The sequence below is a fragment of the Crinia signifera genome, chromosome 3 (assembly GCF_055691185.1).
Source record: "Crinia signifera chromosome 3, ASM5569118v1, whole genome shotgun sequence".
NCBI classification, from domain to species: Eukaryota; Metazoa; Chordata; class Amphibia; order Anura; family Myobatrachidae; genus Crinia; species Crinia signifera.
In genome coordinates this window covers 163,736,822-163,750,975 of record NC_139219.1, presented here as the reverse complement: position 1 = coordinate 163,750,975, position 14,154 = coordinate 163,736,822, and positions in this window count along the sequence as shown.

The following is a 14,154-nucleotide window of genomic DNA, read 5'->3' as shown; positions in this document are numbered from 1 at the left end:
CTATACACAAAAACCAATACCCTGCACAATACAAAACATTAATAAACAGGGATTTCATATACTAAGTGTGGCATGGGACTCAGGCTGGAACCATGCTACACAACTTAATTTCAGACATAACCTAATTTAAACGCTACAAAAACTGTAAAGAGAGTAGACTCACCAGCTGTATAATAGAAAGAAGGGGGACTGTACGCGTACCAACCGTTTAGCCGCTGGCTCACACCACCATTGCCCACGTTGCGCTGCTGCACTAAGGACACAGGCGCCGGCTCACTTACGCCCTTAAGAGGACGGAAGACGTCACCCGCCAGCGCCGCGCACCGATGCCAACGTCTGCCCGCTTTCACATAGGATCAATGCAGGCCAGGCGTGCTGCGGCAACGCTGTCCCGCGCCGCCATTAGCAACACGCCTGCAGACGCCGCCGCCTGTAGCTGCCCCCGGAGGGGTCCGCATGCGGCCAGGAAGACACCATACCTCCACAAAGGGCTCGGCCTGCCCTCCCTCACTGCTGGACCGCCGGAGCTGCCGCAGGGGGACACATAAGAGTAATACCTGTTCCACCTCTCACACACTACCCGAAAGGGAAAAAAAGACATTGAGGCCGGGAGGAGGTGCCTTCTTATAGGGGCTGGTGTCTTTTTCCCTTTCTGAAGCACTACCCAGTGGGGAGGAACCCATTTGTAATGGCTGCCATGGGGAGGTAGAGGATATATTTATTACATTATAACAAAATATAAAAACTTTTGACCATGTTAATTTTCACATGGCAAAACATAAAGGGGACATAATAATAATGAAAATTAATATACAGGATGTACAAAATTAAACTCATTTTATACATAGCCACAGCAGAATCATTAGGAACACATCAGGTGGCTTCACAAGAAATGCATAGGACCAACACTTCGAGCCAGTAATGGTAGCAGAAAGAGGGCAACAGGGGAACAAAGCAAAATTTTCCAACCGAAGGCACCACAAATGTGGGTACCCTTTGCACGGGATTGGGTTGCACACGTGAAGTTGACACACACAGCAAAATAAAAGATTTGGGACGACATAAGGGCGGAGATTAATGCAGATGCCACCTCCTTAGTGTGGACGTTTGGCCCTGGTGGGGGCCTGGCCACGTGCAGCAGCTCTACTGCCATGGCCACGTTGTGCTGGTGGTTTGGGTGGAGCAGCTGCTGTGGAAGGGGGTGTTGCTCTTCCCCTTCCGGTAGCAGCGAGTGCTGATGGTGGGAAAGCAGCAGAAACGGACGATAATAGGGCCCTATTGGTGGTGATTAGCTCCGCCACAAGCTCATTATGGCGGAGGAGGAGGTAATTTTGGCACACCAGCAGGTCATTTTGCCGAACACTTTAATCAGCAATGACCTGCTGGCTGCCAGCTATTGCCTGCTGGCTCCCAGCTATTGCCTGCTGGGTGCCGACAATAGCCTGCATGACCTCCTCGGTCCTACTCAGCTGCTCTGATGCAGACTCTCCCTGCTGCTGAATGGTATTAAGCAGCTGCGTCCACCCTTGCACATCCGGTGTGGCTGGTGGAGGCTGCTGCACCTGGATGCCACTGGTGGCAGGTGGCATGGATGGCACTGAATCCTCCTCCTCCTCAAGAAGATCACTACCGCACGTTGGAGATGGTGAGGAAATAGAAACTTACAATTACAACACATTCCTTGAAACTTATCACAAAGTAGTTATGTCATGCTAACAAATTACCTTTGAGTTCAGCCACAAATACATCCACTGGGGCCTCACTGTCCATGTTGCTCACCCCCCGGATCTCCTCTACAGCTACACAGAGGCCAACTGCTCCAGGGAGGTGAGCTTAAGTCGGGATGGCATGGGGCCAGCCCCAGTGGTGTGGCTGTGTTCCCAACGTGCGGTCAATTTCTTCTTGAGGTTGCTTTTGAAGTCATGCCACCTGCAACCAAAGATTTACAATTATTACATCTCACACCTGAAGTTTGTATTAGCATGCATTGTTATATGCTACTGAGTTTTTAGGCTGCTTCATTCAACATAACTTTCATTAGTTCAAAACTTAAAATAATCGCCTTGAACATTGCCATTCAGCATATTGTTATAAATTCACAGTCGCCATCTAATATATATTGAATAAGTGACATGGCAATAATGTCTGTTGCTCCTAGCAACGTGAGCCATCATTTAGTTTTCTGGTATTGCAAAACTTTTATATTGTGGGTCATTCAAAGAGGTTACACACAAATACTGAGGCCAATATAAATTTCACACACATGTCACAATATTGCAATTTTGAGATATCACCTTCTTTGTTTCAAATTACTGGTGTAATTAAGGCCAGTAGGATGGTGTAATGTTAGCATTAATGGCTCCACACAGTTAGGCCATGGCTTCAATACCCTACATGGCCCTACCTGTGTGGAGTTAGTATATTATATGATTAATAATTGCATGAAACCACTAATAGTAAACAATGTAAGCCATAAATTAAAACAGTCTCAGATCAATGTGTGTGCTATCACATGTACATGTGTATTCGTAATAAGTACGCCTAACGGTATTGTACACACTAGAACTTGCCTTTTTTTAACACAATCTGATTCACGAACTTGTGGAGCAACCACAGTAATCTCTGCAGTGATGTCGTCCCAAATCTTCTCCTTCATTGTGGGTGTCAACCTCTTGTGTGTCAACTCAATCCAATCCCGTGCACAGGGTATCAGTATTTGTAGTTCCTCTGGTTGGAATGCTTTGTTCTTTGTGCTTGGTTCCTCTGTTGTCCTCTTCCGTCCACGCTTACGAGTTGGTGTTCTCGAAGTGCTGGCCTGGCTACTCTCTTGTGAAGCCACCTGCTGTGTCCCCAATGATTCTGCTGAGGTAGAAGGTGGCAATGCAGAAGATGGGCCTGCAGACACCATTGGCTGGTCACCTCTCAAGGACAGATTTGGCCTCTGATGCACATTGGAGGTTATGGACTCCAGGCGTGCCATGATGAGCTCATGCTCAGTAGCAATGTCTGACTCAGTACCAGACATGTTTGCAGCAAAATATCCTTATTCTAGCACACCTATATATACCCATGTCTCTAATTTGCGTACATCAACCCCACCCAGCATTCTGTACTGCTACGTATTGTGCGGCAGCGTACCGTACGGCAGCGTATACCGCTATGATTTTGCGGCGCCAAGGCCACGCCCATACCAGAGGAAAAAACACAACCAAAAACCAGGCGTCAATTCTGATTTCCTTTTTCTATACATATGCTTAATTTTTCATCATTGCCCAACTACAACTTTTTCATGTCATACATGCAATATGTGAATGATGAATTGGAATGTGCACTTGTATTATAGGTACAATAAATGTAACTAACCCATTCCAGATTTAAATCCATTCCACAACACATTCAGTAGTAATCACTTATTGCATCCAAATCAGTTGTGATAGGCCTATAAATACTGGCTTGATGCTAGGTACATTTGAATCCAGACCTGCAGTGTGGACCGGTGTAAGGTAAGGTTTTACATGTTTTAATTAAAGATTTGATAGATTTACAATGTTAGTGTACTCACTCAATGTAAATGCATACAGTAAGTAATGCGAAGGCCAGCTATGCGATGCTAAGCTATGGCAAGCGTTGCTTGGCGATGCGATGTCGCCGATTGATGTGGCGCATACACTGTTCATATAAATATGATCAATAAAAGTTAATACCAAATAACACTCTTACCAACCAATCACAGGACATGATTGCTTTTAATGCGCCATAGCCAAGATGGCTGACTATCAAAGAGCAGCATCTTTCGCCAACGCGGAGCTGATGGCCCTATTCTCCGTAATGGAGAAGAGGCTGGGCCGTGCGGGCCCTTTTATCACAAATCGTGATAAGCGCCGGGCGTATGTTGCTTCGCCCGCACACAGGTGTGGAGGACCGCCGCCCAGCTGGAGAGGCGATGATCCGACCTGCGGAGGCGGCAGCCTGAACTCCTCCAGCGTCTTAGGTGCCGGATTGAGAGATGTGAGTTTTAACACTATAAACAAATAATTACCAGTGAATGCTTTAATTTTCACATTAATAACTAATATAAGTAAATGAGGTTAAGTGGGTGTTAATGAGTTATAATGGCATATACTATATGTGTGATACTTCCTCTTTGACATGCAGTCATGTGGATATAATATGTAATTGTATATAAATATTGATTTTGATTAATACAATAATGTTTCATAATTGACACTCATCCATTTGTCTATTTTTTCTTATTTACACAGTACGGGAAAGAGCAAGACAGGCCCCTGAGGAGGAGGGCCACTTTAACTCCCCTTCCCCTACCCACAACCCTACCCCTATAAATTACTCTACTCCTATCAATGACCCTACCCCTATCAATGACCCTACCCCTATCATTGACCCTACCCCTATCCATGACCCTACCCCTATCTATGATCTTACCCCTATCCATGACCCTACCCCTATCCATGACCCTACCCCTATCCATGACCTTCCCCAAACCCACGACCCTTCCCCTACCCACTCCCAAACCTCCTCATTCTCCCTCCCTTCTCCACCCACCTACAGTGCCTACACTGAAGCCACCCTGCCACCAGCCAATTACCCACCACCCACCAACCTGGTGGAACAAATGGGTGGGGACGTTGTTGAAAGTGGTACGTATACATAATGGCTCAGTTACTTATTTATGTTCTGTTTGTTATGTAGCACAGCAGTATCCATTGTGCTTTACTATAATAAACAGTAATAAAACAAAGTGGGTAACATCAGACAGACTTGGGGGTTAGAGGGCCCTGCTGCCAGCTTACAATCTATAGCCTTATGTAGTTGATTAGTGGTATGGTTTTTTGTATTTTAATACACGATTAACTATGGCATAAATGAAGTATGGGGTACATTTGAAAAATATGTTTGCCCTCTATAGATATTTCAAAATCAGGGTGTGTGCATAAAATATATATCACTAACAAGGCCATAATGTATACATTAGGCTGTTGCTTACTCATTTTGATACAATGATGGTATTAGCCTTCACCAGCAGCAGCAACATCACACATAGGTAAATATGTATTACGGAAAGGACAGGAATGAGAGGCAGAACTTGATCACATTGCAGTGACATGAACGATTATATTTATGCAAAAATGCAAGAACTTATAGTGGTTGTAGCTTTATAGTACATTGCTGAGTGGTAAGGCAGGACAAGTCTGAGTGAGGTTCAAGTGTTGGAAATAAAAATCAATATGGAGAAGGAAAAAGGTATGGGGTGGATAGTACTTATTTATTTCACAATTTTTCTGACAATCCACCAACTTATCTTGATATACTGTAGATGCTATACTAGCCTGACTACTCATTGTATATTACAGATTAAAATAGGTGGATAAAGGTATAGGTACTGTACCAATCTATTCACTAACTGTATACTATTGAATTGAAGAAGTGGATTGTGTCAAATTCAGTTTCTGTAATTGGTCTGACAGACCATCCACACACCATACTATTTATTGAAATACTGTGTCTGTACACATTTACTGTGCATCTTTGAATTCTCAAATCCTGCACACACTTAAAACCACCCACCTATTAAGAAATAGATACTGTACCTATCTACTCATTCACTGCATATTATTGAATAGAAGAGGTGGATTGCATCAAATTGGTTTCTGCAGTTGGTCTGACAGACCATCTATCTACCATACAGACAATACAATTTATTGATTTATTTTGTCTACACACATTTCCTGTGCATCATTGAATTTTCAAATCCTGCACATATATAAATAATTTCTTTATTGTGTTGTGTATTTGTTAGGGATGTGCACTGGCCACTTTTCGGGTTTTGGGTTCTGATTACCTTGAGGTTTTGGGTTCTAATGGGTTTTGACATAACACCTCCTAAGTATTTTGTGTTTGGATTTTTTGTTAAAAAAGCATAAAAACTGCTAAAATCGCAGAATTTTTTTTTTTTTGCTCCTACACTATATTAACCTCAATAACATTTATTTCCACTCATTTCCAGTCTATTCTGAACACCTCACACCTCACAATATTGTTTTTAGGGCAAAAGGTTGCACCAAGGTAGCTGGATAACTTTGCTAAGCCACACAAGTGTGCGGCACAAACACGTGACTCATGTAAGAGTGACACTGCAGCAGTAGATACAGCAGTACTAGGCACCAGACAGGTAGATACGGCAGTACTAGGCACCAGACAGGTAGATACGGCAGTACTAGGCACCAGACAGGTAGCTAAGGCAGTACTTGGCACCAGACAGGTAGATAAGGCAGTACTAGGCACAAGACAGGTAGATACGTCAGCAATACTAGATTGTGCACCAGCAGAATTTATAATAATTAATTTATTATTAGGTACTGCTTGGCAGTGGCACTCAGTGGCACATGTCAGTGCACCAGCAGCATGGAATTATTTTTTACAGTGCCACGCAGCACAAGTATTATGTTTTAATTAAATTAGATATAGCAGCCTAGTATGTAGTTGTACAACTAGGTAGGTACACTTAGGCAGTAACACTGCCAGTGGCAACAGTGGATTGAGGAAATAATACTGGCAACCTCTATTCACAGTATTCAGTGCAGGCAGCACCAGTGGACTTTATATAATTCAATTAATTAAGTATTAATAATATAGCAGCCTAGTAGGTAAAGAAAATAGACTACTAGGTAGGTAGGCAGTAGCACTGCCAGTGGTCAACAAAAAAGGTAGTTACACACCACCAGTAGCTGTATGCAGTGCACCAGCAGAATTTATAATAATTAATTTGTTATTAGGTACTGCTTGGCAGTGGCACTGAGTGGCACACGTCAGTGCACCAGCAGCATGGAATAATTTTTTACAGTTCCATGCAGCAGTGAGCACAGGTATTATTTTTTAAATAAATTATATATAGCAGCCTAGTATGTACTAGTTAGGTACACTTAGGCAGTAACACTGCCAGTGGCAACAGTGGACTGAGTAACTAAATAATACTAGCAGATTCAGTGCAGGCAGCACCAGTGGACTATATATATAAAATATAATTAATTATTAATATAATATATAATATTACCAGAGGTAGGCCCCAGCACAGAGGAGACAGTAGTACTACAAGTACACAGTTAGACTTATCCTTGCTAGGGAGAACCCACCCTAAGCAGAGTGGAGAACAGAGTACACAGCAGCACTGAGGGAGACAGCCCCAGCGAATAAAATAATTACAGCACAGCACACCAGAGGTAGACCGCACAGGAGACAGTAGTACTACAAGTACACAGTTAAACTACACAGCAGCACTGAGAGACAGCCCCAGCGAATAAAAAATATTGCGTTCAAGGTCAAGCTCAAGTTTAAGCCCCAGCAGCAGCACCAACACACCCTCTCCCAACCCACTACTAGACTGGAGTAAAGATGGCGGGCGCAGTAGCCGCTATTTAAAGCCTCACAAAATCCGGCGCCGGGAGATTACATTCTGACCACACGGACGGACCCGAGTCAGGCGGGAATCTCCGATCGCTGCTCAGAACTGGGCTCGGAATGATGACGTCTGTGGGGGCTCGAATTTCTGGAATCCGAGACTGCACATCTCTAGTATTTGTGTGTAAAAGTGTGTGAAAAAAAAAAAAAATCATTCGATGGTCGAGATCATTGAATGATTTTTTTCACTTGTGCAACCACATGCGAGGGAATGGGTAAGTGCACACATCCCCTCTCATGCAAATGTGGGGGGAATTTGGGTGGGTGGCATTTACATGTTTGCTAGACTGCATACATATGTAGCCTAGCAAACAGGTCGTAATCAGTGTATTCACATTGAACCATCAGGAAGCAAATGTCTCAATTATGTCAGTCAAGCTCAAAATTGTATTTTATATAGTACATGTACAACTCACTGTACTGCTTTGTCCTTAATGGCTCCACCTTTGGAAAGTGGTTCTGGCATCTCCTAGATACTGGTATCTCCTTTGAATGCATGTGGCACCTGTAATTTTGCTGACAAACACAGAAATTGCTTAAAAGCTTATTCTAACATTGGGTTAACTAAAGAATATGAGTTAAAAAGAGCTGGTTAGGATAGTTATTTTAGCGACACACAATGAGGGAGCTCAGAGCCGGCCTTAATCAATTTAATTGGACAAGAGAAAGGAAGGAAAGCTGCGCTATTATAATGTCCTGTACCATGGAAGAATGCACTTACAACAAAAAGGGTGTGTTATGAAATATGTTTACTGAAAATATTAAATATTAATTAAACATTTATTTTAAAAAGAAAGGATAATAATATACAAATGTTATTCAAGGTGGCCACCTAAAAACATGTATCGGTGTACATTAATGCAGATAACAATTAATTAATGATCATGAACAATATTTAAAATAATTGAAGACATTAACGGAAGATCCTGTCTTTCTAATAAAAGAACCACTTTGAATGGAGTGGTATGTAACAGTCACAGTTTGTTATCAAAGACGCTGTAACTGCGTCTCTCACCTGCGCCTCCAGGCGCTGCTGGCTGAGTCTGAGTGTCCCTCCAATGCAGCCGGGGAGGGGAGCTGGCCAGATGGTTGTTGTTGCTGGCAGCCGCTCTTACCCTCCAGAACCGTGACGCTTAAGGTGTATGTAGCGGTGGCGTCTCTCTCACAGACGCTGGGTTCTCTGGTGCAAAAGCTGGAGTTCTCAGGGTGCCGGATGGAAATGCAGCGAAGGTGGCGGGTGGATGATACTGGTGCAGGTGCCGTGCTTGGTCTGCTGTAATGAACAGGCAATGTACAAAGGTATTCCGCAGGCTGTGTGTACCGGTGGCTGGACAATCCCTCTAACGCGTTTCGCCCCTATTGTGGGGGCTTTTTCAAAAACATATTCAGCGCCCTAATTTTCGACACTGTGTCGACTTTTTTTGTTTTTAATCAATTTAATGCCATAGGCAAAATTTTGGCTGGTGCCCCCTTGCACCAGCAACAGTTCAAACCATGACCCAGCACCCCTCTCCCAGCACATCACCCATTACTCAGCTGCACAGATCACAGCAGCAGAAAGAAGTATCCGTCACCCCTCCACCCTAGCAATTGTCATTCACAAAACTTTAAGTAGACAATTTGGGGCTCTTTTCCAGACCACAATATTTTAAATAGAAGCAGAAAGGGGTGTGGTCTTGCTGTGATGGGATGTGACCAAAAATAGTACCAAATCAAACTATATCATGCAACCTTATTGACATTATATAACAAGATAGTGTTCCTTATTTGTGATATGCCACACAGTAGTGTCCCTTTTTCACATTACATCACAGTGTGTGGCATAGAATGAATAAGGAACACTATCTCTTTACTTTATACACATTGCGCCTATCTCAGTCAGTTGCTGCCCACTGTCAATGTGAACTGACCCTATGCTTAAAATGCATGTCCATAGGCATTCCAAATCCCCTAGGCATTTGCCTAGTTTGCCTATGCCTAGGGCCTTAACAGGAGGAGCTGCACTAACATCCGCCCCCCACATCGCATGCATTCTCCAGGTACCACATTGTTAATAATCGCATGTGCACTAACATATGCAATTATTTACGCAAAGGACAGAACTTCCAATGAAGACCTGTTCTTTGCGATGCGGCTCCAGTGCTGTACTTTCAGGTCTGAGACCCCGAAGTCCCTCTGTGCATGGCCGTGAAAACGTTTTTTTTAATCACATTTTCGCTTTAGTACATCCCACCATATGTTGAGTTTTGGTAAGAGTGCTGAACCTGTCAGCATTAACTATCTAAAGTGGACAAGTGTGGATATATTTTAAGACCAATAAGCAGGAAATACAATAGTCATTATGAGAGTTAACAAATACATAATGTTTTTGCTTTTACAGTATGTGCAAATTCTGGTAACATTTATTAAAATATATGAAACAAGAATGTGGATATAGATTGAGTCTGGAGAATAAATTTATTTCATTGAATAAATAACAATTAGGTATATATCTTATACTTTATGGTACAGTAATATGATGTGACAATTGTGGTTTGCAGTATTACAATTTGCTGGTATAATGTGAAATAAAGATTACTAGAGGGCAACCGGTAAGACCCACTATCTTAGTTGGCAACGAAAACTAATAATAATAATAATAATAAGTCATTGGAAATTCACACTTGGTAAAGCATGAAATTTACATATAAATGTGATTTGTGTATTTTTTAACAAATATAATTATTACATTTTAAGATATGGTTTAAGAAATTGTGAGCAGTATTAAAATGTTTATGTAATGAAAAGTTTTTACAGAAAAGTTAGTTGTTTGGTAGGAAATCTCATTTTTTTTTAAAGCGGCCATCATTTACACTTCAAAAATCAAACTGGTTTTGCAGTGCAAATGATTGCCGCTTTAAAAGAACTGGAGATTTCGTACCAAATCTCTCACTTTCTGAATCTCTCATCCTATTAAATTTCCCCCTGTGTTTCCATACTCTGTAAGAGACAATTTATGAAGCTGCTATAGACCATAACTCTTCATCTGAGAGAATGAATATAGAACACACTGCACGTAAACAAAAAAACACCTCTCTCTCTCGCTCACTGTTACATTTGCTAATTAAAAGAATTTTAAGGTTATTCCCATTTCCCCTTGATTAATATTTCAGACTGTATGGGAAAATATGGGAATTACAGTAGTAATGGTATCCTACTCACAAGAAGAGTAGAAGACAAAGGTAACCTACTGTACATTACGGGTTACTATTTGTGAGAAAATAAATAAATGTAAACAAAACATAAAATAACAAAATGAAAAGTAACTGAATAAATGATTCCACATGTTGTTTATCCAAAACCAGAAAAGTAAAAGTACAAGGTGAGCACTACATACCTTAGAGTTGTCAGGATTAGTGTGTAGTAGATGTGTAATACAGTATATATTGAGGAAATATATATAAGAACAAGTTTAAAAAAACATATTTTATACAAAAATATCAAAACAAAATCAGAAAAAAGGAAGTAACCATCATGCGAGTATTAAAATGGATGTGGAGGTGGAGCAAAGGTCCTGGAAAATATACATGTTTTGATGGTGAGGCGGCAAAGAATATAGGATATTGGACTGTCTTAGAAGGGGGACTGAGAAGAAGGGGGACAGAGGAGAGTTGGCTGAATAAGGAAATGTTCAGGGCCATCTCTACATGGGCTTTATGGTCAGTTGCTCAACAAACTACAATGCTACATTTCTAAAAGCCTGTGCTTAACAACCCCCCTCCGTCCACCGCAGTACTTTAGCTTGACGCAGTGGCAGTAAAGAGAAGCCAAATCATTGGCCCATGTGTGACATGATGGGCCCATGTGTGACATGATGGGAGTATTAATTCAGATGGGATGTTGCTATGGGCAACCAATCAGATATAATCTATTATATTCTAGAATGTAATAAATAAAGCAGCATTTATCCTGAGTCTGTGTGCATGCCTACCCTCTTACCCACTTCAACTAATGTTCACCCCTACAGGAGGCACTCTTGCAGCAAGCCCACATTTACCCACCCCCCTGTAGTATGAACCCCTACAGCCATCCTCCATGCACTCCTCCCCATAATGTGCTCACCTGTAGCCAGCCTTGTGTCCCAACCCAGTAGTATGCACCCCTGTAGCCAGCGTCCAGCCACCCCCTGTAGTGTACACCTCAGTAACTAGCCTCTAACCAACCTAAGAATAGTGTGCACTCCTGTAGCCAGTCTCCAGCTCCCAACCCCTGGCCACAGTATGCACTCCAACTCTCCCCCCAATCCTGCAGGATGTAGTCTTGTAGCCAGCCCCCAATCTCCCAAGTGTGCACCCTGTAGCCAGTCTCCAACCACCTCCCCTGTAGAGTGTACCCCTATAGCCAGCCTCCCACCACCTCCCCTGAGTGTGCACCCCTAGAGCCAGCCTCCAAACCCTCCCCCATAGTGTGCACCCCTGCAGCCAGCCTCCAGCCACCCAAGTAGAGTGCACCACTTTAGCAAGCCTCCAATTCCCATTTCTCATAGTGTGCACCAATGTAATGTGCAACACTTTATTCATCCTCCAAAACACCCTTTCTATAGTATGCTGCCCTGTAGCCAGTTTCCAAAGCCCCTTCATCTAGTGTGCAACACTATAGGCAGCCTCCTGCCACATCCTCCAGCTGCTCCCCCCATGTCTGCACACCTGTAGTTAGCCGTCAGGTATCCTTCATAGTTTGCACACCTTAGCCAGCATCCATACCCCGCTCCCCATAGTGTGCACATCTATAGCCACACAAAAAAAGAAATGGGGTAGCAGCACTGGTACCTGTTATATAACGGATTTCTGTAAAAATAATATAGATTGGAATGATTTCACATTTAAATATAAGATTTAATACACAATATGTGACCAAATATTAAAAACACATTTCTGTTACAGTAAGTAATTGATAGTGCATATGTAGAATAAAGCCTCCCACAAAAGAAATAATGTGGCTGTCCGTTCCTATAATGACTCAGATTAGGGACCAAAACACAGTCAATGAATAGGATTTAGTTACCGTGAGGCTTAATGTGCCCTTGTACTGTATCTCCGAAAAGCTTGAATATTGGACATATGAAGTTGGAATGTTGTCCAAAGTGAGAGAATGGTGTACAACAACTGTGGCCAATTGGGATGGCAGAAGTATCCTATTTTGGGTGCAGTGCCGGTCCAACAGGGACTGATGTAATCTGAGGCTGGTCCAGATCAGTCCAAAGCATATACATGTGGGCAGGGATGACTGATGCATTTCACTGTCTCGGTGGCTTTTTCAAAGGTGACCTTTTCACCTTTGAAAAAGCCGCTGAGATGGTGAAAGGCATCAGAGATCCCTGCCCACATGTACATGCTTTGGACTGATCTGGACCAGCCTCAGATGACATCATTACCTGTTGGATCTACACTGCACCTGAAACTGGATACTTCAGCCACAGTAGTTCATATGTACATACATTTTGATTCTTGTAATTATGACAATGAGCCTAACCTTTTGGATGAAACATCCCTTTTGAGGTGAACAAATTTATGTTTCTTCCAAAATTGGGAATTATGCTTTTTAGTATCCGACTGAATTATGTACCAAAACAGTCACGTGGGCCAAAAGTAGAATCTTCGGAGTTTTGATGAAAATGCTAATGTTTTGGCGATTTAGCTGCAAGTTTTAAAGCAACATCTTTGTAAAATTTGTTACTTTAAATACAGTGGCTAAATTGCTGAAACATCAGCAATTTCATTAACCCAGAAACTATATGAACCTATATGAGCAGCGATCCACCCAGCCAAGCATGTCCACCACAGCCATTGCACCAAAGCAGAACCTGTTTCTGTGACCTAATGTTATTACTGTATCCTTTGACTAGTTAGCCATGAATTTCAGCTGCTTATGTGCCCTTTAGATGCAGAAATCTTTTTAGCACCTCAAGGTTTGACCATGTTTCCGCCAGCCCTGCCATATTACAGATGAGGATAGTATGGCTGCTATGATTCTAATGGTCATGATAAGAACTGGTGGTCTATGTGTTCTGGTAGGAAACTAGAATGAAATAGAGAACGTTAAGGTTTATTTTATTTTATTGAACCACCCTTGTATTGATCAATGTATTGTATTACCATAAATATCCCCTACTCAATAAATCTTTATATTTTCCAAAATGCTGCATACACATTTTAAAAAATAAAACATCTTTGTAGGATTCATCAACAAACAAATATAGTATGTCAATGTATTTTTTAAGCTATTCCTAACTGCAAGAGAACACAAAGGGTTTTCACCCCAGAATATATGTTTTTTTTTCTGTAGCAAATGCTCCTTGTAATGAATTTGTTTTCTTCCATGTTTCCATTTTGATCCACAAGACACAGCTTGTTTCAACATTTTCGGCATAGTTTAAGCATTTGTATCACATGCATTTCAAAAATTAAATAATCAATCAACTGGTTATATTTTTAGTCTACCATCTTTAATGGAAAAGCTGTGTAAAAAATGACTACTTTGTCCTAGTAGCAGAACTAGATGCAAACTATGCAATTAAGCATACTGTCACTGGGATGGCATTTGTTATATTTCAGTATGAAAAATGCTCTTGATGTTAGAGAGAAAACAGCGCATAAAATATTACATTTAGAGAAATAATCATAATTGTAAACTGTTTTT